This window comes from Lithobates pipiens, unplaced genomic scaffold, assembly GCF_037356315.1.
Source record: "Lithobates pipiens isolate NorthernLeopardFrog02 unplaced genomic scaffold, aLitPip1_a1.2 Scaffold_16, whole genome shotgun sequence".
NCBI classification, from domain to species: domain Eukaryota; kingdom Metazoa; phylum Chordata; class Amphibia; order Anura; family Ranidae; genus Lithobates; species Lithobates pipiens.
In genome coordinates this window covers 202,830,544-202,850,913 of record NW_027507748.1, presented here as the reverse complement: position 1 = coordinate 202,850,913, position 20,370 = coordinate 202,830,544, and the positions used below count along the sequence as shown (strand labels likewise).

The 20,370-nt window shown below is 36.1% G+C and overlaps 23 non-coding genes across 23 annotated transcripts; all 23 read right to left on the bottom strand.

Moving 5' to 3' along the window:
• Nucleotides 1–50: 50 nt before the first annotated feature.
• LOC143984974 (small nucleolar RNA U3) lies at nt 51–265 on the bottom strand. Its single transcript, XR_013275300.1, has one exon. It is a non-coding gene; the product is annotated as a small nucleolar RNA U3 (small nucleolar RNA).
• A 691-nt stretch (nt 266–956) lies between these two features.
• Nucleotides 957–1,171, bottom strand: LOC143984955 (small nucleolar RNA U3). The gene has a single exon (XR_013275283.1). It is a non-coding gene; the product is annotated as a small nucleolar RNA U3 (small nucleolar RNA).
• Nucleotides 1,172–1,862: 691 nt separating this feature from the next.
• Nucleotides 1,863–2,077, bottom strand: LOC143984941 (small nucleolar RNA U3). The gene has a single exon (XR_013275271.1). It is a non-coding gene; the product is annotated as a small nucleolar RNA U3 (small nucleolar RNA).
• A 689-nt stretch (nt 2,078–2,766) lies between these two features.
• Nucleotides 2,767–2,981, bottom strand: LOC143984719 (small nucleolar RNA U3). Its single transcript, XR_013275078.1, has one exon. It is a non-coding gene; the product is annotated as a small nucleolar RNA U3 (small nucleolar RNA).
• Nucleotides 2,982–3,672: 691 nt separating this feature from the next.
• Nucleotides 3,673–3,887, bottom strand: LOC143984936 (small nucleolar RNA U3). Its single transcript, XR_013275267.1, has one exon. It is a non-coding gene; the product is annotated as a small nucleolar RNA U3 (small nucleolar RNA).
• A 689-nt stretch (nt 3,888–4,576) lies between these two features.
• Nucleotides 4,577–4,791, bottom strand: LOC143984718 (small nucleolar RNA U3). Its single transcript, XR_013275077.1, has one exon. It is a non-coding gene; the product is annotated as a small nucleolar RNA U3 (small nucleolar RNA).
• A 690-nt stretch (nt 4,792–5,481) lies between these two features.
• Nucleotides 5,482–5,696, bottom strand: LOC143984828 (small nucleolar RNA U3). The gene has a single exon (XR_013275173.1). It is a non-coding gene; the product is annotated as a small nucleolar RNA U3 (small nucleolar RNA).
• A 690-nt stretch (nt 5,697–6,386) lies between these two features.
• Nucleotides 6,387–6,601, bottom strand: LOC143984827 (small nucleolar RNA U3). Its single transcript, XR_013275172.1, has one exon. It is a non-coding gene; the product is annotated as a small nucleolar RNA U3 (small nucleolar RNA).
• Nucleotides 6,602–7,291: 690 nt separating this feature from the next.
• LOC143984826 (small nucleolar RNA U3) lies at nt 7,292–7,506 on the bottom strand. Its single transcript, XR_013275171.1, has one exon. It is a non-coding gene; the product is annotated as a small nucleolar RNA U3 (small nucleolar RNA).
• A 689-nt stretch (nt 7,507–8,195) lies between these two features.
• LOC143985163 (small nucleolar RNA U3) lies at nt 8,196–8,410 on the bottom strand. Its single transcript, XR_013275461.1, has one exon. It is a non-coding gene; the product is annotated as a small nucleolar RNA U3 (small nucleolar RNA).
• Nucleotides 8,411–9,100: 690 nt separating this feature from the next.
• LOC143984717 (small nucleolar RNA U3) lies at nt 9,101–9,315 on the bottom strand. The gene has a single exon (XR_013275076.1). It is a non-coding gene; the product is annotated as a small nucleolar RNA U3 (small nucleolar RNA).
• A 688-nt stretch (nt 9,316–10,003) lies between these two features.
• Nucleotides 10,004–10,218, bottom strand: LOC143984756 (small nucleolar RNA U3). Its single transcript, XR_013275110.1, has one exon. It is a non-coding gene; the product is annotated as a small nucleolar RNA U3 (small nucleolar RNA).
• A 688-nt stretch (nt 10,219–10,906) lies between these two features.
• On the bottom strand, nt 10,907–11,121 carry LOC143984716 (small nucleolar RNA U3). The gene has a single exon (XR_013275075.1). It is a non-coding gene; the product is annotated as a small nucleolar RNA U3 (small nucleolar RNA).
• A 689-nt stretch (nt 11,122–11,810) lies between these two features.
• LOC143985162 (small nucleolar RNA U3) lies at nt 11,811–12,025 on the bottom strand. The gene has a single exon (XR_013275460.1). It is a non-coding gene; the product is annotated as a small nucleolar RNA U3 (small nucleolar RNA).
• Nucleotides 12,026–12,715: 690 nt separating this feature from the next.
• On the bottom strand, nt 12,716–12,930 carry LOC143984715 (small nucleolar RNA U3). Its single transcript, XR_013275074.1, has one exon. It is a non-coding gene; the product is annotated as a small nucleolar RNA U3 (small nucleolar RNA).
• A 688-nt stretch (nt 12,931–13,618) lies between these two features.
• On the bottom strand, nt 13,619–13,833 carry LOC143984942 (small nucleolar RNA U3). Its single transcript, XR_013275272.1, has one exon. It is a non-coding gene; the product is annotated as a small nucleolar RNA U3 (small nucleolar RNA).
• A 688-nt stretch (nt 13,834–14,521) lies between these two features.
• Nucleotides 14,522–14,736, bottom strand: LOC143984714 (small nucleolar RNA U3). The gene has a single exon (XR_013275073.1). It is a non-coding gene; the product is annotated as a small nucleolar RNA U3 (small nucleolar RNA).
• Nucleotides 14,737–15,428: 692 nt separating this feature from the next.
• Nucleotides 15,429–15,643, bottom strand: LOC143985169 (small nucleolar RNA U3). The gene has a single exon (XR_013275466.1). It is a non-coding gene; the product is annotated as a small nucleolar RNA U3 (small nucleolar RNA).
• Nucleotides 15,644–16,335: 692 nt separating this feature from the next.
• On the bottom strand, nt 16,336–16,550 carry LOC143984824 (small nucleolar RNA U3). The gene has a single exon (XR_013275170.1). It is a non-coding gene; the product is annotated as a small nucleolar RNA U3 (small nucleolar RNA).
• A 692-nt stretch (nt 16,551–17,242) lies between these two features.
• Nucleotides 17,243–17,457, bottom strand: LOC143985168 (small nucleolar RNA U3). The gene has a single exon (XR_013275465.1). It is a non-coding gene; the product is annotated as a small nucleolar RNA U3 (small nucleolar RNA).
• A 692-nt stretch (nt 17,458–18,149) lies between these two features.
• Nucleotides 18,150–18,364, bottom strand: LOC143984823 (small nucleolar RNA U3). The gene has a single exon (XR_013275169.1). It is a non-coding gene; the product is annotated as a small nucleolar RNA U3 (small nucleolar RNA).
• Nucleotides 18,365–19,053: 689 nt separating this feature from the next.
• LOC143984712 (small nucleolar RNA U3) lies at nt 19,054–19,268 on the bottom strand. Its single transcript, XR_013275072.1, has one exon. It is a non-coding gene; the product is annotated as a small nucleolar RNA U3 (small nucleolar RNA).
• Nucleotides 19,269–19,957: 689 nt separating this feature from the next.
• Nucleotides 19,958–20,172, bottom strand: LOC143984711 (small nucleolar RNA U3). Its single transcript, XR_013275071.1, has one exon. It is a non-coding gene; the product is annotated as a small nucleolar RNA U3 (small nucleolar RNA).
• Nucleotides 20,173–20,370: the final 198 nt, after the last annotated feature.

The window sequence follows — 20,370 nt, the reverse complement described above, 5'->3', positions numbered from 1 at the left end:
TGCAAACTCAGCTGTTTTTAAAACAAAAATAGACATTTAGCATTCAAACAACCACTCTGAATGAGTTCCCACCAGCCATCTTCCCATCAGGAAAGATGACCAAGTCATCAAATGGTGGCAGCATCTGCAGAGAGCAGCACTGCCAACAGCAGTCCTAATGAGACAAAAACCCTAAAATTCATCATCGTGGAAGGTGAGTATGGACACTTTCGAGCACATTTCTCCCTTTGCATTCTACAGAAATGATCCCTGAAAATATAGTCCTACCTTGACAAATCAAAGATTTCAGCAACATTTTAATCACTATTCCTTCAACAAATTGTGAACATGTTTGTCAAAATCCAATGTAAACTACTTGTAGAATTCAAGTAGCAATAATTAATATGCCTGTTTGCCAATGTCCTATTCTAAAGAAAAAAAATTTTGCAATTCTTTTCTCTCAAATTGTAACATTTCTTGATGCCTTATATTGGCTATCTTGATTCTTTTGGATGTCCTTTTGGTAAGCCGAGCAAAGTTTTAACAGCACCTCACAGTCTTGTTCAGCGCAGTAACAGGAGAAACTAAAACACAGATGGAGTATTTTTGTTTCCACCACTTTAAAAACAGAATGGTCTGGCATGTTTCTTTTGCTTCCGAAAGAATGGTTTGTCAGTGATGACAGTATTTTCTTTATCTTTTTAACATATAAAGCACCATAATTTTTCCTTGGGTTCCGTGAGCGTTGTTTCAGTTTTGCAATTCCTCCAAGCGCAGAAGCCAAAGGAAAAACATTGGCAGCTACTGCGTGTCACACTGCAAATAATCTTCCCACATAGAAGTATAATGTCATTTTTTTCCTTTCCATCTGACAAATACAAAAAAAAAAAAAAAGCATAGTTTTCAAAATAGACAAAAACACAAACTTACAAACTCAGCTGTTTTTAAAACAAAAATAGACATTTAGCATTCAAACAACCACTCTGAATGAGTTCCCGCCAGCCACCTTCCCATCAGGAAAGATGACCAAGTCATCAAATGGTGGCAGCATCTGCAGAGAGCAGCACTGCCAACAGCAGTCCTAATGAGACAAGAACCCTAAAATTCATCATCGTGGAAGGTGAGTATGGACACTTTCGAGCACTTTTCTCCCTTTGCATTCTACAGAAATGATCCCTGAAAATATAGTCCTACCTTGACAAATCAAAGATTTCAGCAACATTTTAATCACTATTCCTTCAACAAATTGTGAACATGTTTGTCAAAATCCAATGTAAACTACTTGTAGAAATCAAGTAGTAATAATTAATATGCCTGTTTGCCAATGTCCTATTCTAAAGAAAAATAATTTTGCAATTCTTTTCTCTCAAATTGTAACATTTCTTGATGCCTTATATTGGCTATCTTGATTCTTTTGGATGTCCTTTTGGTAAGCCGAGCAAAGTTTTAACAGCACCTCACAGTCTTGTTCAGCGCAGTAACAGGAGAAACTAAAACACAGATGGAGTATTTTTGTTTCCACCACTTTAAAAACAGAATGGTCTGGCATGTTTCTTTTGCTTCCGAAAGAATGGTTTGTCAGTGATGACAGTATTTTCTTTATCTTTTTAACATATAAAGCACCATAATTTTTCCTTGGGTTCCGTGAGCGTTGTTTCAGTTTTGCAATTCCTCCAAGCGCAGAAGCCAAAGGAAAAACATTGGCAGCTACTGCGTGTCACACTGCAAATAATCTTCCCACATAGAAGTATAATGTCATTTTTTTCCTTTCCATCTGACAAATACAAAAAAAAAAAAAAAGCATAGTTTTCAAAATAGACAAAAACACAAACTTACAAACTCAGCTGTTTTTAAAACAAAACTAGACATTTAGCATTCAAACAACCACTCTGAATGAGTTCCCGCCAGCCACCTTCCCATCAGGAAAGATGACCAAGTCATCAAATGGTGGCAGCATCTGCAGAGAGCAGCACTGCCAACAGCAGTCCTAATGAGACAAGAACCCTAAAATTCATCATCGTGGAAGGTGAGTATGGACACTTTCAAGCACATTTCTTCCTTTGCATTCTACAGAAATGATCCCTGAAAATATAGTCCTACCTTGACAAATCAAAGATTTCAGCAACATTTTAATCACTATTCCTTCAACAAATTGTGAACATGTTTGTCAAAATCCAATGTAAACTACTTGTAGAAATCAAGTAGTAATAATTAATATGCCTGTTTGCCAATGTCCTATTCTAAAGAAAAATAATTTTGCAATTCTTTTCTCTCAAATTGTAACATTTCTTGATGCCTTATATTGGCTATCTTGATTCTTTTGGATGTCCTTTTGGTAAGCCGAGCAAAGTTTTAACAGCACCTCACAGTCTTGTTCAGCGCAGTAACAGGAGAAACTAAAACACAGATGGAGTATTTTTGTTTCCACCACTTTAAAAACAGAATGGTCTGGCATGTTTCTTTTGCTTCCGAAAGAATGGTTTGTCAGTGATGACAGTATTTTCTTTATCTTTTTAACATATAAAGCACCATAATTTTTCCTTGGGTTCCGTGAGCGTTGTTTCAGTTTTGCAATTCCTCCAAGCGCAGAAGCCAAAGGAAAAACATTGGCAGCTACTGCGTGTCACACTGCAAATAATCTTCCCACATAGAAGTATAATGTCATTTTTTTCCTTTCCATCTGACAAATACAAAAAAAAAAAAAACATAGTTTTCAAAATAGACATAAACACAAACTTGCAAACTCAGCTGTTTTTAAAACAAAAATAGACATTTAGCATTCAAACAACCACTCTGAATGAGTTCCCGCCAGCCATCTTCCCATCAGGAAAGATGACCAAGTCATCAAATGGTGGCAGCATCTGCAGAGAGCAGCACTGCCAACAGCAGTCCTAATGAGACAAGAACCCTAAAATTCATCATCGTGGAAGGTGAGTATGGACACTTTCGAGCACATTTCTCCCTTTGCATTCTACAGAAATGATCCCTGAAAATATAGTCCTAACTTGACAAATCAAAGATTTCAGCAACATTTTAATCACTATTCCTTCAACAAATTGTGAACATGTTTGTCAAAATCCAATGTAAACTACTTGTAGAAATCAAGTAGTAATAATTAATATGCCTGTTTGCCAATGTCCTATTCTAAAGAAAAATAATTTTGCAATTCTTTTCTCTCAAATTGTAACATTTCTTGATGCCTTATATTGGCTATCTTGATTCTTTTGGATGTCCTTTTGGTAAGCCGAGCAAAGTTTTAGCAGCACCTCACAGTCTTGTTCAGCGCAGTAACAGGAGAAACTAAAACACAGATGGAGTATTTTTGTTTCCACCACTTTAAAAACAGAATGATCTGGCATGTTTCTTTTGCTTCCGAAAGAATGGTTTGTCAGTGATGACAGTATTTTCTTTATCTTTTTAACATATAAAGCACCATAATTTTTCTTTGGGTTCCGTGAGCGTTGTTTCAGTTTTGCAATTCCTCCAAGCGCAGAAGCCAAAGGAAAAACATTGGCAGCTACTGCGTGTCACACTGCAAATAATCTTCCCACATAGAAGTATAATGTCATTTTTTTCCTTTCTATCTGACAAATACAAAAAAAAAAAAAAAGCATAGTTTTCAAAATAGACAAAAACACAAACTTACAAACTCAGCTGTTTTTAAAACAAAAATAGACATTTAGCATTCAAACAACCACTCTGAATGAGTTCCCGCCAGCCACCTTCCCATCAGGAAAGATGAACAAGTCATCAAATGGTGGCAGCATCTGCAGAGAGCAGCACTGCCAACAGCAGTCCTAATGAGACAAGAACCCTAAAATTCATCATCGTGGAAGGTGAGTATGGACACTTTCAAGCACATTTCTTCCTTTGCATTCTACAGAAATGATCCCTGAAAATATAGTCCTACCTTGACAAATCAAAGATTTCAGCAACATTTTAATCACTATTCCTTCAACAAATTGTGAACATGTTTGTCAAAATCCAATGTAAACTACTTGTAGAAATCAAGTAGTAATAATTAATATGCCTGTTTGCCAATGTCCTATTCTAAAGAAAAATAATTTTGCAATTCTTTTCTCTCAAATTGTAACATTTCTTGATGCCTTATATTGGCTATCTTGATTCTTTTGGATGTCCTTTTGGTAAGCCGAGCAAAGTTTTAACAGCACCTCACAGTCTTGTTCAGCGCAGTAACAGGAGAAACTAAAACACAGATGGAGTATTTTTGTTTCCACCACTTTAAAAACAGAATGGTCTGGCATGTTTCTTTTGCTTCCGAAAGAATGGTTTGTCAGTGATGACAGTATTTTCTTTATCTTTTTAACATATAAAGCACCATAATTTTTCCTTGGGTTCCGTGAGCGTTGTTTCAGTTTTGCAATTCCTCCAAGCGCAGAAGCCAAAGGAAAAACATTGGCAGCTACTGCGTGTCACACTGCAAATAATCTTCCCACATAGAAGTATAATGTCATTTTTTTCCTTTCCATCTGACAAATACAAAAAAAAAAAAAACATAGTTTTCAAAATAGACATAAACACAAACTTGCAAACTCAGCTGTTTTTAAAACAAAAATAGACATTTAGCATTCAAACAACCACTCTGAATGAGTTCCCGCCAGCCATCTTCCCATCAGGAAAGATGACCAAGTCATCAAATGGTGGCAGCATCTGCAGAGAGCAGCACTGCCAACAGCAGTCCTAATGAGACAAGAACCCTAAAATTCATCATCGTGGAAGGTGAGTATGGACACTTTCGAGCACATTTCTCCCTTTGCATTCTACAGAAATGATCCCTGAAAATATAGTCCTAACTTGACAAATCAAAGATTTCAGCAACATTTTAATCACTATTCCTTCAACAAATTGTGAACATGTTTGTCAAAATCCAATGTAAACTACTTGTAGAAATCAAGTAGTAATAATTAATATGCCTGTTTGCCAATGTCCTATTCTAAAGAAAAATAATTTTGCAATTCTTTTCTCTCAAATTGTAACATTTCTTGATGCCTTATATTGGCTATCTTGATTCTTTTGGATGTCCTTTTGGTAAGCCGAGCAAAGTTTTAACAGCACCTCACAGTCTTGTTCAGCGCAGTAACAGGAGAAACTAAAACACAGATGGAGTATTTTTGTTTCCACCACTTTAAAAACAGAATGGTCTGGCATGTTTCTTTTGCTTCCGAAAGAATGGTTTGTCAGTGATGACAGTATTTTCTTTATCTTTTTAACATATAAAGCACCATAATTTTTCCTTGGGTTCCGTGAGCGTTGTTTCAGTTTTGCAATTCCTCCAAGCGCAGAAGCCAAAGGAAAAACATTGGCAGCTACTGCGTGTCACACTGCAAATAATCTTCCCACATAGAAGTATAATGTCATTTTTTTCCTTTCCATCTGACAAATACAAAAAAAAAAAAAAACATAGTTTTCAAAATAGACATAAACACAAACTTGCAAACTCAGCTGTTTTTAAAACAAAAATAGACATTTAGCATTCAAACAACCACTCTGAATGAGTTCCCGCCAGCCATCTTCCCATCAGGAAAGATGACCAAGTCATCAAATGGTGGCAGCATCTGCAGAGAGCAGCACTGCCAACAGCAGTCCTAATGAGACAAGAACCCTAAAATTCATCATCGTGGAAGGTGAGTATGGACACTTTCAAGCACATTTCTTCCTTTGCATTCTACAGAAATGATCCCTGAAAATATAGTCCTACCTTGACAAATCAAAGATTTCAGCAACATTTTAATCACTATTCCTTCAACAAATTGTGAACATGTTTGTCAAAATCCAATGTAAACTACTTGTAGAAATCAAGTAGTAATAATTAATATGCCTGTTTGCCAATGTCCTATTCTAAAGAAAAATAATTTTGCAATTCTTTTCTCTCAAATTGTAACATTTCTTGATGCCTTATATTGGCTATCTTGATTCTTTTGGATGTCCTTTTGGTAAGCCGAGCAAAGTTTTAACAGCACCTCACAGTCTTGTTCAGCGCAGTAACAGGAGAAACTAAAACACAGATGGAGTATTTTTGTTTCCACCACTTTAAAAACAGAATGGTCTGGCATGTTTCTTTTGCTTCCGAAAGAATGGTTTGTCAGTGATGACAGTATTTTCTTTATCTTTTTAACATATAAAGCACCATAATTTTTCCTTGGGTTCCGTGAGCGTTGTTTCAGTTTTGCAATTCCTCCAAGCGCAGAAGCCAAAGGAAAAACATTGGCAGCTACTGCGTGTCACACTGCAAATAATCTTCCCACATAGAAGTATAATGTCATTTTTTTCCTTTCCATCTGACAAATACAAAAAAAAAAAAAAACATAGTTTTCAAAATAGACATAAACACAAACTTGCAAACTCAGCTGTTTTTAAAACAAAAATAGACATTTAGCATTCAAACAACCACTCTGAATGAGTTCCCGCCAGCCATCTTCCCATCAGGAAAGATGACCAAGTCATCAAATGGTGGCAGCATCTGCAGAGAGCAGCACTGCCAACAGCAGTCCTAATGAGACAAGAACCCTAAAATTCATCATCGTGGAAGGTGAGTATGGACACTTTCAAGCACATTTCTTCCTTTGCATTCTACAGAAATGATCCCTGAAAATATAGTCCTACCTTGACAAATCAAAGATTTCAGCAACATTTTAATCACTATTCCTTCAACAAATTGTGAACATGTTTGTCAAAATCCAATGTAAACTACTTGTAGAAATCAAGTAGTAATAATTAATATGCCTGTTTGCCAATGTCCTATTCTAAAGAAAAATAATTTTGCAATTCTTTTCTCTCAAATTGTAACATTTCTTGATGCCTTATATTGGCTATCTTGATTCTTTTGGATGTCCTTTTGGTAAGCCGAGCAAAGTTTTAACAGCACCTCACAGTCTTGTTCAGCGCAGTAACAGGAGAAACTAAAACACAGATGGAGTATTTTTGTTTCCACCACTTTAAAAACAGAATGGTCTGGCATGTTTCTTTTGCTTCCGAAAGAATGGTTTGTCAGTGATGACAGTATTTTCTTTATCTTTTTAACATATAAAGCACCATAATTTTTCCTTGGGTTCCGTGAGCGTTGTTTCAGTTTTGCAATTCCTCCAAGCGCAGAAGCCAAAGGAAAAACATTGGCAGCTACTGCGTGTCACACTGCAAATAATCTTCCCACATAGAAGTATAATGTCATTTTTTTCCTTTCCATCTGACAAATACAAAAAAAAAAAAAAACATAGTTTTCAAAATAGACATAAACACAAACTTGCAAACTCAGCTGTTTTTAAAACAAAAATAGACATTTAGCATTCAAACAACCACTCTGAATGAGTTCCCGCCAGCCATCTTCCCATCAGGAAAGATGACCAAGTCATCAAATGGTGGCAGCATCTGCAGAGAGCAGCACTGCCAACAGCAGTCCTAATGAGACAAGAACCCTAAAATTCATCATCGTGGAAGGTGAGTATGGACACTTTCAAGCACATTTCTTCCTTTGCATTCTACAGAAATGATCCCTGAAAATATAGTCCTACCTTGACAAATCAAAGATTTCAGCAACATTTTAATCACTATTCCTTCAACAAATTGTGAACATGTTTGTCAAAATCCAATGTAAACTACTTGTAGAAATCAAGTAGTAATAATTAATATGCCTGTTTGCCAATGTCCTATTCTAAAGAAAAATAATTTTGCAATTCTTTTCTCTCAAATTGTAACATTTCTTGATGCCTTATATTGGCTATCTTGATTCTTTTGGATGTCCTTTTGGTAAGCCGAGCAAAGTTTTAACAGCACCTCACAGTCTTGTTCAGCGCAGTAACAGGAGAAACTAAAACACAGATGGAGTATTTTTGTTTCCACCACTTTAAAAACAGAATGGTCTGGCATGTTTCTTTTGCTTCCGAAAGAATGGTTTGTCAGTGATGACAGTATTTTCTTTATCTTTTTAACATATAAAGCACCATAATTTTTCCTTGGGTTCCGTGAGCGTTGTTTCAGTTTTGCAATTCCTCCAAGCGCAGAAGCCAAAGGAAAAACATTGGCAGCTACTGCCTGTCACACTGCAAATAATCTTCCCACATAGAAGTATAATGTCATTTTTTTCCTTTCCATCTGACAAATACAAAAAAAAAAAAAGCATAGTTTTCAAAATAGACAAAAACACAAACTTGCAAACTCAGCTGTTTTTAAAACAAAAATAGACATTTAGCATTCAAACAACCACTCTGAATGAGTTCCCGCCAGCCATCTTCCCATCAGGAAAGATGACCAAGTCATCAAATGGTGGCAGCATCTGCAGAGAGCAGCACTGCCAACAGCAGTCCTAATGAGACAAGAACCCTAATATTCATCATTGTGGAAGGTGAGTATGGACACTTTCGAGCACATTTCTCCCTTTGCATTCTACAGAAATGATCCGTGAAAATATAGTCCTACCTTGACAAATCAAAGATTTCAGCAACATTTTAATCACTATTCCTTCAACAAATTGTGAACATGTTTGTCAAAATCCAATGTAAACTACTTGTAGAAATCAAGTAGTAATAATTAATATGCCTGTTTGCCAATGTCCTATTCTAAAGAAAAATAATTTTGCAATTCTTTTCTCTCAAATTGTAACATTTCTTGATGCCTTATATTGGCTATCTTGATTCTTTTGGATGTCCTTTTGGTAAGCCGAGCAAAGTTTTAACAGCACCTCACAGTCTTGTTCAGCGCAGTAACAGGAGAAACTAAAACACAGATGGAGTATTTTTGTTTCCACCACTTTAAAAACAGAATGGTCTGGCATGTTTCTTTTGCTTCCGAAAGAATGGTTTGTCAGTGATGACAGTATTTTCTTTATCTTTTTAACATATAAAGCACCATAATTTTTCCTTGGGTTCCGTGAGCGTTGTTTCAGTTTTGCAATTCCTCCAAGCGCAGAAGCCAAAGGAAAAACATTGGCAGCTACTGCGTGTCACACTGCAAATAATCTTCCCACATAGAAGTATAATGTCATTTTTTTCCTTTCCATCTGACAAATACAAAAAAAAAACAAAACATAGTTTTCAAAATAGACATAAACACAAACTTGCAAACTCAGCTGTTTTTAAAACAAAAATAGACATTTAGCATTCAAACAACCACTCTGAATGAGTTCCCGCCAGCCATCTTCCCATCAGGAAAGATGACCAAGTCATCAAATGGTGGCAGCATCTGCAGAGAGCAGCACTGCCAACAGCAGTCCTAATGAGACAAGAACCCTAAAATTCATCATCGTGGAAGGTGAGTATGGACACTTTCGAGCACATTTCTCCCTTTGCATTCTACAGAAATGATCCCTGAAAATATAGTCCTAACTTGACAAATCAAAGATTTCAGCAACATTTTAATCACTATTCCTTCAACAAATTGTGAACATGTTTGTCAAAATCCAATGTAAACTACTTGTAGAAATCAAGTAGTAATAATTAATATGCCTGTTTGCCAATGTCCTATTCTAAAGAAAAATAATTTTGCAATTCTTTTCTCTCAAATTGTAACATTTCTTGATGCCTTATATTGGCTATCTTGATTCTTTTGGATGTCCTTTTGGTAAGCCGAGCAAAGTTTTAACAGCACCTCACAGTCTTGTTCAGCGCAGTAACAGGAGAAACTAAAACACAGATGGAGTATTTTTGTTTCCACCACTTTAAAAACAGAATGGTCTGGCATGTTTCTTTTGCTTCCGAAAGAATGGTTTGTCAGTGATGACAGTATTTTCTTTATCTTTTTAACATATAAAGCACCATAATTTTTCCTTGGGTTCCGTGAGCGTTGTTTCAGTTTTGCAATTCCTCCAAGCGCAGAAGCCAAAGGAAAAACATTGGCAGCTACTGCCTGTCACACTGCAAATAATCTTCCCACATAGAAGTATAATGTCATTTTTTTCCTTTCCATCTGACAAATACAAAAAAAAAAAAGCATAGTTTTCAAAATAGACAAAAACACAAACTTGCAAACTCAGCTGTTTTTAAAACAAAAATAGACATTTAGCATTCAAACAACCACTCTGAATGAGTTCCCGCCAGCCACCTTCCCATCAGGAAAGATGACTAAGTCATCAAATGGTGGCAGCATCTGCAGAGAGCAGCACTGCCAACAGCAGTCCTAATGAGACAAGAACCCTAAAATTCATCATCGTGGAAGGTGAGTATGGACACTTTCGAGCACATTTCTCCCTTTGCATTCTACAGAAATGATCCCTGAAAATATAGTCCTACCTTGACAAATCAAAGATTTCAGCAACATTTTAATCACTATTCCTTCAACAAATTGTGAACATGTTTGTCAAAATCCAATGTAAACTACTTGTAGAAATCAAGTAGTAATAATTAATATGCCTGTTTGCCAATGTCCTATTCTAAAGAAAAATAATTTTGCAATTCTTTTCTCTCAAATTGTAACATTTCTTGATGCCTTATATTGGCTATCTTGATTCTTTTGGATGTCCTTTTGGTAAGCCGAGCAAAGTTTTAACAGCACCTCACAGTCTTGTTCAGCGCAGTAACAGGAGAAACTAAAACACAGATGGAGTATTTTTGTTTCCACCACTTTAAAAACAGAATGGTCTGGCATGTTTCTTTTGCTTCCGAAAGAATGGTTTGTCAGTGATGACAGTATTTTCTTTATCTTTTTAACATATAAAGCACCATAATTTTTCCTTGGGTTCCGTGAGCGTTGTTTCAGTTTTGCAATTCCTCCAAGCGCAGAAGCCAAAGGAAAAACATTGGCAGCTACTGCCTGTCACACTGCAAATAATCTTCCCACATAGAAGTATAATGTCATTTTTTTCCTTTCCATCTGACAAATACAAAAAAAAAAAAGCATAGTTTTCAAAATAGACAAAAACACAAACTTGCAAACTCAGCTGTTTTTAAAACAAAAATAGACATTTAGCATTCAAACAACCACTCTGAATGAGTTCCCGCCAGCCATCTTCCCATCAGGAAAGATGACCAAGTCATCAAATGGTGGCAGCATCTGCAGAGAGCAGCACTGCCAACAGCAGTCCTAATGAGACAAGAACCCTAAAATTCATCATCGTGGAAGGTGAGTATGGACACTTTCGAGCACATTTCTCCCTTTGCATTCTACAGAAATGATCCCTGAAAATATAGTCCTACCTTGACAAATCAAAGATTTCAGCAACATTTTAATCACTATTCCTTCAACAAATTGTGAACATGTTTGTCAAAATCCAATGTAAACTACTTGTAGAAATCAAGTAGTAATAATTAATATGCCTGTTTGCCAATGTCCTATTCTAAAGAAAAATAATTTTGCAATTCTTTTCTCTCAAATTGTAACATTTCTTGATGCCTTATATTGGCTATCTTGATTCTTTTGGATGTCCTTTTGGTAAGCCGAGCAAAGTTTTAACAGCACCTCACAGTCTTGTTCAGCGCAGTAACAGGAGAAACTAAAACACAGATGGAGTATTTTTGTTTCCACCACTTTAAAAACAGAATGGTCTGGCATGTTTCTTTTGCTTCCGAAAGAATGGTTTGTCAGTGATGACAGTATTTTCTTTATCTTTTTAACATATAAAGCACCATAATTTTTCCTTGGGTTCCGTGAGCGTTGTTTCAGTTTTGCAATTCCTCCAAGCGCAGAAGCCAAAGGAAAAACATTGGCAGCTACTGCCTGTCACACTGCAAATAATCTTCCCACATAGAAGTATAATGTCATTTTTTTCCTTTCCATCTGACAAATACAAAAAAAAAAAAAGCATAGTTTTCAAAATAGACAAAAACACAAACTTGCAAACTCAGCTGTTTTTAAAACAAAAATAGACATTTAGCATTCAAACAACCACTCTGAATGAGTTCCCGCCAGCCATCTTCCCATCAGGAAAGATGACCAAGTCATCAAATGGTGGCAGCATCTGCAGAGAGCAGCACTGCCAACAGCAGTCCTAATGAGACAAGAACCCTAATATTCATCATTGTGGAAGGTGAGTATGGACACTTTCGAGCACATTTCTCCCTTTGCATTCTACAGAAATGATCCGTGAAAATATAGTCCTACCTTGACAAATCAAAGATTTCAGCAACATTTTAATCACTATTCCTTCAACAAATTGTGAACATGTTTGTCAAAATCCAATGTAAACTACTTGTAGAAATCAAGTAGTAATAATTAATATGCCTGTTTGCCAATGTCCTATTCTAAAGAAAAATAATTTTGCAATTCTTTTCTCTCAAATTGTAACATTTCTTGATGCCTTATATTGGCTATCTTGATTCTTTTGGATGTCCTTTTGGTAAGCCGAGCAAAGTTTTAACAGCACCTCACAGTCTTGTTCAGCGCAGTAACAGGAGAAACTAAAACACAGATGGAGTATTTTTGTTTCCACCACTTTAAAAACAGAATGGTCTGGCATGTTTCTTTTGCTTCCGAAAGAATGGTTTGTCAGTGATGACAGTATTTTCTTTATCTTTTTAACATATAAAGCACCATAATTTTTCCTTGGGTTCCGTGAGCGTTGTTTCAGTTTTGCAATTCCTCCAAGCGCAGAAGCCAAAGGAAAAACATTGGCAGCTACTGCGTGTCACACTGCAAATAATCTTCCCACATAGAAGTATAATGTCATTTTTTTCCTTTCCATCTGACAAATACAAAAAAAAAACAAAACATAGTTTTCAAAATAGACATAAACACAAACTTGCAAACTCAGCTGTTTTTAAAACAAAAATAGACATTTAGCATTCAAACAACCACTCTGAATGAGTTCCCGCCAGCCATCTTCCCATCAGGAAAGATGACCAAGTCATCAAATGGTGGCAGCATCTGCAGAGAGCAGCACTGCCAACAGCAGTCCTAATGAGACAAGAACCCTAAAATTCATCATCGTGGAAGGTGAGTATGGACACTTTCGAGCACATTTCTCCCTTTGCATTCTACAGAAATGATCCCTGAAAATATAGTCCTAACTTGACAAATCAAAGATTTCAGCAACATTTTAATCACTATTCCTTCAACAAATTGTGAACATGTTTGTCAAAATCCAATGTAAACTACTTGTAGAAATCAAGTAGTAATAATTAATATGCCTGTTTGCCAATGTCCTATTCTAAAGAAAAATAATTTTGCAATTCTTTTCTCTCAAATTGTAACATTTCTTGATGCCTTATATTGGCTATCTTGATTCTTTTGGATGTCCTTTTGGTAAGCCGAGCAAAGTTTTAACAGCACCTCACAGTCTTGTTCAGCGCAGTAACAGGAGAAACTAAAACACAGATGGAGTATTTTTGTTTCCACCACTTTAAAAACAGAATGGTCTGGCATGTTTCTTTTGCTTCCGAAAGAATGGTTTGTCAGTGATGACAGTATTTTCTTTATCTTTTTAACATATAAAGCACCATAATTTTTCCTTGGGTTCCGTGAGCGTTGTTTCAGTTTTGCAATTCCTCCAAGCGCAGAAGCCAAAGGAAAAACATTGGCAGCTACTGCGTGTCACACTGCAAATAATCTTCCCACATAGAAGTATAATGTCATTTTTTTCCTTTCCATCTGACAAATACAAAAAAAAAAAAGCATAGTTTTCAAAATAGACAAAAACACAAACTTGCAAACTCAGCTGTTTTTAAAACAAAAATAGACATTTAGCATTCAAACAACCACTCTGAATGAGTTCCCGCCAGCCACCTTCCCATCAGGAAAGATGACTAAGTCATCAAATGGTGGCAACATCTGCAGAGAGCAGCACTGCCAACAGCAGTCCTAATGAGACAAGAACCCTAAAATTCATCATCGTGGAAGGTGAGTATGGACACTTTCGAGCACATTTCTCCCTTTGCATTCTACAGAAATGATCCCTGAAAATATAGTCCTACCTTGACAAATCAAAGATTTCAGCAACATTTTAATCACTATTCCTTCAACAAATTGTGAACATGTTTGTCAAAATCCAATGTAAACTACTTGTAGAAATCAAGTAGTAATAATTAATATGCCTGTTTGCCAATGTCCTATTCTAAAGAAAAATAATTTTGCAATTCTTTTCTCTCAAATTGTAACATTTCTTGATGCCTTATATTGGCTATCTTGATTCTTTTGGATGTCCTTTTGGTAAGCCGAGCAAAGTTTTAACAGCACCTCACAGTCTTGTTCAGCGCAGTAACAGGAGAAACTAAAACACAGATGGAGTATTTTTGTTTCCACCACTTTAAAAACAGAATGGTCTGGCATGTTTCTTTTGCTTCCGAAAGAATGGTTTGTCAGTGATGACAGTATTTTCTTTATCTTTTTAACATATAAAGCACCATAATTTTTCCTTGGGTTCCGTGAGCGTTGTTTCAGTTTTGCAATTCCTCCAAGCGCAGAAGCCAAAGGAAAAACATTGGCAGCTACTGCGTGTCACACTGCAAATAATCTTCCCACATAGAAGTATAATGTCATTTTTTTCCTTTCCATCTGACAAATACAAAAAAAAAAAAACATAGTTTTCAAAATAGACAAAAACACAAACTTGCAAACTCAGCTGTTTTTAAAACAAAAATAGACATTTAGCATTCAAACAACCACTCTGAATGAGTTCCCGCCAGCCATCTTCCCATCAGGAAAGATGACCAAGTCATCAAATGGTGGCAGCATCTGCAGAGAGCAGCACTGCCAACAGCAGTCCTAATGAGACAAGAACCCTAAAATTCATCATCGTGGAAGGTGAGTATGGACACTTTCGAGCACATTTCTCCCTTTGCATTCTACAGAAATGATCCCTGAAAATATAGTCCTACCTTGACAAATCAAAGATTTCAGCAACATTTTAATCACTATTCCTTCAACAAATTGTGAACATGTTTGTCAAAATCCAATGTAAACTACTTGTAGAAATCAAGTAGTAATAATTAATATGCCTGTTTGCCAATGTCCTATTCTAAAGAAAAATAATTTTGCAATTCTTTTCTCTCAAATTGTAACATTTCTTGATGCCTTATATTGGCTATCTTGATTCTTTTGGATGTCCTTTTGGTAAGCCGAGCAAAGTTTTAACAGCACCTCACAGTCTTGTTCAGCGCAGTAACAGGAGAAACTAAAACACAGATGGAGTATTTTTGTTTCCACCACTTTAAAAACAGAATGGTCTGGCATGTTTCTTTTGCTTCCGAAAGAATGGTTTGTCAGTGATGACAGTATTTTCTTTATCTTTTTAACATATAAAGCACCATAATTTTTCCTTGGGTTCCGTGAGCGTTGTTTCAGTTTTGCAATTCCTCCAAGCGCAGAAGCCAAAGGAAAAACATTGGCAGCTACTGCCTGTCACACTGCAAATAATCTTCCCACATAGAAGTATAATGTCATTTTTTTCCTTTCCATCTGACAAATACAAAAAAAAAAAAAAAAGCATAGTTTTCAAAATAGACAAAAACACAAACTTGCAAACTCAGCTGTTTTTAAAACAAAAATAGACATTTAGCATTCAAACAACCACACTGAATGAGTTCCCGCCAGCCATCTTCCCATCAGGAAAGATGACTAAGTCATCAAATGGTGGCAGCATCTGCAGAGAGCAGCACTGCCAACAGCAGTCCTAATGAGACAAGAACCCTAAAATTCATCATCTTGGAAGGTGAGTATGGACACTTTCGAGCACATTTCTCCCTTTGCATTCTACAGAAATGATCCCTGAAAATATAGTCCTACCTTGACAAATTAAAGTTTTCAGCAACATTTTAATCACTATTCCTTCAACAAATTGTGAACATGTTTGTCAAAATCCAATGTAAACTACTTGTAGAAATCAAGTAGTAATAATTAATATGCCTGTTTGCCAATGTCCTATTCTAAAGAAAAATAATTTTGCAATTCTTTTCTCTCAAATTGTAACATTTCTTGATGCCTTATATTGGCTATCTTGATTCTTTTGGATGTCCTTTTGGTAAGCCGAGCAAAGTTTTAACAGCACCTCACAGTCTTGTTCAGCGCAGTAACAGGAGAAACTAAAACACAGATGGAGTATTTTTGTTTCCACCACTTTAAAAACAGAATGGTCTGGCATGTTTCTTTTGCTTCCGAAAGAATGGTTTGTCAGTGATGACAGTATTTTCTTTATCTTTTTAATATATAAAGCACCATAATTTTTCCTTGGGTTCCGTGAGCGTTGTTTCAGTTTTGCAATTCCTCCAAGCGCAGAAGCCAAAGGAAAAACATTCGCAGCTACTGCCTGTCACACTGCAAATAATCTTCCCACATAGAAGTATAATGTCATTTTTTTCCTTTCCATCTGACAAATACAAAAAAAAAAAAAAAAGCATAGTTTTCAAAATAGACAAAAACACAAACTTGCAAACTCAGCTGTTTTTAAAACAAAAATAGACATTTAGCATTCAAACAACCACTCTGAATGAGTTCCCGCCAGCCATCTTCCCATCAGGAAAGATGACCAAGTCATCAAATGGTGGCAGCATCTGCAGAGAGCAGCACTGCCAACAGCAGTCCTAATGAGACAAGAACCCTAAAATTCATCATCGTGGAAGGTGAGTATGGACACTTTCAAGCACATTTCTTCCTTTGCATTCTACAGAAATGATCCCTGAAAATATAGTCCTACCTTGACAAATCAAAGATTTCAGCAACATTTTAATCACTATTCCTTCAACAAATTGTGAACATGTTTGTCAAAATCCAATGTAAACTACTTGTAGAAATCAAGTAGTAATAATTAATATGCCTGTTTGCCAATGTCCTATTCTAAAGAAAAATAATTTTGCAATTCTTTTCTCTCAAATTGTAACATTTCTTGATGCCTTATATTGGCTATCTTGATTCTTTTGGATGTCCTTTTGGTAAGCCGAGCAAAGTTTTAACAGCACCTCACAGTCTTGTTCAGCGCAGTAACAGGAGAAACTAAAACACAGATGGAGTATTTTTGTTTCCACCACTTTAAAAACAGAATGGTCTGGCATGTTTCTTTTGCTTCCGAAAGAATGGTTTGTCAGTGATGACAGTATTTTCTTTATCTTTTTAACATATAAAGCACCATAATTTTTCCTTGGGTTCCGTGAGCGTTGTTTCAGTTTTGCAATTCCTCCAAGCGCAGAAGCCAAAGGAAAAACATTGGCAGCTACTGCCTGTCACACTGCAAATAATCTTCCCACATAGAAGTATAATGTCATTTTTTTCCTTTCCATCTGACAAATACAAAAAAAAAAAAAAAAGCATAGTTTTCAAAATAGACAAAAACACAAACTTGCAAACTCAGCTGTTTTTAAAACAAAAATAGACATTTAGCATTCAAACAACCACACTGAATGAGTTCCCGCCAGCCATCTTCCCATCAGGAAAGATGACTAAGTCATCAAATGGTGGCAGCATCTGCAGAGAGCAGCACTGCCAACAGCAGTCCTAATGAGACAAGAACCCTAAAATTCATCATCTTGGAAGGTGAGTATGGACACTTTCGAGCACATTTCTCCCTTTGCATTCTACAGAAATGATCCCTGAAAATATAGTCCTACCTTGACAAATTAAAGATTTCAGCAACATTTTAATCACTATTCCTTCAACAAATTGTGAACATGTTTGTCAAAATCCAATGTAAACTACTTGTAGAAATCAAGTAGTAATAATTAATATGCCTGTTTGCCAATGTCCTATTCTAAAGAAAAATAATTTTGCAATTCTTTTCTCTCAAATTGTAACATTTCTTGATGCCTTATATTGGCTATCTTGATTCTTTTGGATGTCCTTTTGGTAAGCCGAGCAAAGTTTTAACAGCACCTCACAGTCTTGTTCAGCGCAGTAACAGGAGAAACTAAAACACAGATGGAGTATTTTTGTTTCCACCACTTTAAAAACAGAATGGTCTGGCATGTTTCTTTTGCTTCCGAAAGAATGGTTTGTCAGTGATGACAGTATTTTCTTTATCTTTTTAATATATAAAGCACCATAATTTTTCCTTGGGTTCCGTGAGCGTTGTTTCAGTTTTGCAATTCCTCCAAGCGCAGAAGCCAAAGGAAAAACATTCGCAGCTACTGCCTGTCACACTGCAAATAATCTTCCCACATAGAAGTATAATGTCATTTTTTTCCTTTCCATCTGACAAATACAAAAAAAAAAAAAAAAGCATAGTTTTCAAAATAGACAAAAACACAAACTTGCAAACTCAGCTGTTTTTAAAACAAAAATAGACATTTAGCATTCAAACAACCACTCTGAATGAGTTCCCGCCAGCCATCTTCCCATCAGGAAAGATGACCAAGTCATCAAATGGTGGCAGCATCTGCAGAGAGCAGCACTGCCAACAGCAGTCCTAATGAGACAAGAACCCTAAAATTCATCATCGTGGAAGGTGAGTATGGACACTTTCAAGCACATTTCTTCCTTTGCATTCTACAGAAATGATCCCTGAAAATATAGTCCTACCTTGACAAATCAAAGATTTCAGCAACATTTTAATCACTATTCCTTCAACAAATTGTGAACATGTTTGTCAAAATCCAATGTAAACTACTTGTAGAAATCAAGTAGTAATAATTAATATGCCTGTTTGCCAATGTCCTATTCTAAAGAAAAATAATTTTGCAATTCTTTTCTCTCAAATTGTAACATTTCTTGATGCCTTATATTGGCTATCTTGATTCTTTTGGATGTCCTTTTGGTAAGCCGAGCAAAGTTTTAACAGCACCTCACAGTCTTGTTCAGCGCAGTAACAGGAGAAACTAAAACACAGATGGAGTATTTTTGTTTCCACCACTTTAAAAACAGAATGGTCTGGCATGTTTCTTTTGCTTCCGAAAGAATGGTTTGTCAGTGATGACAGTATTTTCTTTATCTTTTTAACATATAAAGCACCATAATTTTTCCTTGGGTTCCGTGAGCGTTGTTTCAGTTTTGCAATTCCTCCAAGCGCAGAAGCCAAAGGAAAAACATTGGCAGCTACTGCGTGTCACACTGCAAATAATCTTCCCACATAGAAGTATAATGTCATTTTTTTCCTTTCCATCTGACAAATACAAAAAAAAAAAAAACATAGTTTTCGAAATAGACATAAACACAAACTTGCAAACTCAGCTGTTTTTAAAACAAAAATAGACATTTAGCATTCAAACAACCACTCTGAATGAGTTCCCGCCAGCCATCTTCCCATCAGGAAAGATGACCAAGTCATCAAATGGTGGCAGCATCTGCAGAGAGCAGCACTGCCAACAGCAGTCCTAATGAGACAAGAACCCTAAAATTCATCATCGTGGAAGGTGAGTATGGACACTTTCGAGCACATTTCTCCCTTTGCATTCTACAGAAATGATCCCTGAAAATATAGTCCTAACTTGACAAATCAAAGATTTCAGCAACATTTTAATCACTATTCCTTCAACAAATTGTGAACATGTTTGTCAAAATCCAATGTAAACTACTTGTAGAAATCAAGTAGTAATAATTAATATGCCTGTTTGCCAATGTCCTATTCTAAAGAAAAATAATTTTGCAATTCTTTTCTCTCAAATTGTAACATTTCTTGATGCCTTATATTGGCTATCTTGATTCTTTTGGATGTCCTTTTGGTAAGCCGAGCAAAGTTTTAACAGCACCTCACAGTCTTGTTCAGCGCAGTAACAGGAGAAACTAAAACACAGATGGAGTATTTTTGTTTCCACCACTTTAAAAACAGAATGGTCTGGCATGTTTCTTTTGCTTCCGAAAGAATGGTTTGTCAGTGATGACAGTATTTTCTTTATCTTTTTAACATATAAAGCACCATAATTTTTCCTTGGGTTCCGTGAGCGTTGTTTCAGTTTTGCAATTCCTCCAAGCGCAGAAGCCAAAGGAAAAACATTGGCAGCTACTGCGTGTCACACTGCAAATAATCTTCCCACATAGAAGTATAATGTCATTTTTTTCCTTTCCATCTGACAAATACAAAAAAAAAAAAAACATAGTTTTCGAAATAGACATAAACACAAACTTGCAAACTCAGCTGTTTTTAAAACAAAAATAGACATTTAGCATTCAAACAACCACTCTGAATGAGTTCCCGCCAGCCATCTTCCCATCAGGAAAGATGACCAAGTCATCAAATGGTGGCAGCATCTGCAGAGAGCAGCACTGCCAACAGCAGTCCTAATGAGACAAGAACCCTAAAATTCATCATCGTGGAAGGTGAGTATGGACACTTTCGAGCACATTTCTCCCTTTGCATTCTACAGAAATGATCCCTGAAAATATAGTCCTAACTTGACAAATCAAAGATTTCAGCAACATTTTAATCACTATTCCTTCAACAAATTGTGAACATGTTTGTCAAAATCCAATGTAAACTACTTGTAGAAATCAAGTAGTAATAATTAATATGCCTGTTTGCCAATGTCCTATTCTAAAGAAAAATAATTTTGCAATTCTTTTCTCTCAAATTGTAACATTTCTTGATGC